The sequence below is a fragment of the Ischnura elegans genome, chromosome 8 (assembly GCF_921293095.1).
Source record: "Ischnura elegans chromosome 8, ioIscEleg1.1, whole genome shotgun sequence".
NCBI classification, from domain to species: Eukaryota; Metazoa; Arthropoda; class Insecta; order Odonata; family Coenagrionidae; genus Ischnura; species Ischnura elegans.
Window position 1 is genome coordinate 90,290,559 of NC_060253.1, and position 2,000 is coordinate 90,292,558.

The following is a 2,000-nucleotide window of genomic DNA, read 5'->3' on the forward strand; positions in this document are numbered from 1 at the left end:
CGGTTCTTGGTGATTAATGGAAGAAATGATTCTCGCTATGACACAGGGCTTGTCTGGATGTTGATCACGTAGCTTCTCGAGTCAGCAAAAGGGACACCTCACAGTGTTCGAAGAGGACAAAAACACGGTTCACCACCTCTATGCGGCTGTAGTCATGGTGAGAGCTAAGGATTTAAGTTAGAAAACTCCATTCCTTTCGCGTCGCAAGCCGCCAACTCCTCGGAAGTCTCCGCAGAAAGGCACATGCCGTCGGCTGCCATCTACGACAAAGACGAGTGAATAAATTAAAACTTTTAAGTTAAGTCTGTCATCAGATTTGCGTAATCCCCTAATAGAAATTTATATTCAGATATCTGAAGATTTGAATGGAATCCAAATGGGACTAACACAGTAGATACGAGAAGGACATATGATGTGTCTAAAGTCGAAGGAGCTGGGTAGTCGACCTGTGTGACGTATCGTCATATCATGTTTTCACTGGAAACTGATTTAAGAGTAATACTTTTTTAAACGAAACAAGGGAGAGAATTTTTAAAAACTATGCCTACAATTCTTAAGCCATCGCTAGATACTGGATAAACAATGTAAACACCAAAGTGATTCACGTTTTATACATGTTGGAGCAACTTAGCAATGCCTCCAGATCATTCGCTGCGGCAACCTTAAAACCAAGCCTCCAGATTATTATACATTTTTCCCTAGAAATTTTAGCCTTGCTCCAATCTCTATTAAAATCAATCAATAAATTTTTCTTTCCTAGTGATGAAAGATTTCAAATCCTCTTCACCAGATGGTCAGAAAAAAAAGTTTTGATTTTCAGATCAGGACTATTTCTTATCAATATAACGACACTAATGTTTTCTCCCAGTCGTTGTTCGATAATCTATTGTTATTTGAATTCTGCTGGTTTTTCCGGGCATTCTTCCGCGTTTATCCATTTTACGCGGAAGAATACCCGGAAAAACCAGCTGAATTCATCATAATCTCCGCGGAAGCCTACTTGGAAAAATCTATTGTTATTTCTTGCATATACCCTCAAAAAGTTTAGAAAAAGCTCAGTATATACCTTTAAAAAGCCGTATTACTTTGAGGGCTGCCAAGTGGTTCGAAGTCCTGACATGCGTTGATATGTCTGACCAGGATGCATTAGAGGTATTTGTGGACCGTTTGTATGCGCTTGAAATGAGGCCTTATGCTACTTGCAAACATTCATGCAAAAGCTCATGTTAGAGTATTAAAAGATATTTAAAAGAAAAGCATATCAGGCTATCGTTACATCCATTTAATCGAATTTAATCGTCTTACATGGTGAATATTAGGCATTTCGTCGCACCTTACGAAGGTGCGTGTTGTAAAGGCATTTCTAATTTTGTTCAGCACTCTATCATCTCAGCAAAATTCCAGCTAGGGCCTTAATGAAAATTGGTTACATCATTAAAATTACTATTTTTAGACAGTGAAAACAGTATGGCGTCAATACATACTGTTCGATTTTCTTAATAACTTTACAAATAAACCACAAATTACAACCGAGAACAGTTGACATGAGTTTCAGCGTCTACTTAAACGTTTTTTTCTAATTCAAGAATAGATGATTATACAATCTCACGATTATTATTCTATTTATTCTGCTCTGGGACTCGAACCCATGACTTCTTGTTCCGCTGGTGAGGACAAAAAAGATGCATCGGCCGGGAATCGAACCCGGGCCGCCCGCGTGGCAGGCGAGCATTCTACCACTGAACCACCGATGCATTTACTTCCACTTCGTCTAAGGCTTTGTAAAGCCGTCTTTATTGCCTTGCTTTTATGAAAATCATATTTCATGGCATTATTTGCTATTGCTGCTTTTACTGGTGGATAGTTTGAGCTAATTAGTTTTTATTGCATTGTTGGCTCTAGCATACGATCATAAACACTTTTAAAATCTGCATATGACAGTATTTTCAAAAACTTTTTTTTATTTTGGCGTTTTGAATGAATATGAGAAATACATTTCC

General features: G+C 38.0%; 1 non-coding gene across 1 annotated transcript; it reads right to left on the bottom strand.

Annotated features, from left to right (window-relative positions):
- Nucleotides 1–1,683: 1,683 nt before the first annotated feature.
- Nucleotides 1,684–1,754, bottom strand: Trnag-gcc. Its single transcript has one exon. It is a non-coding gene; the product is annotated as a tRNA-Gly (tRNA).
- Nucleotides 1,755–2,000: the final 246 nt, after the last annotated feature.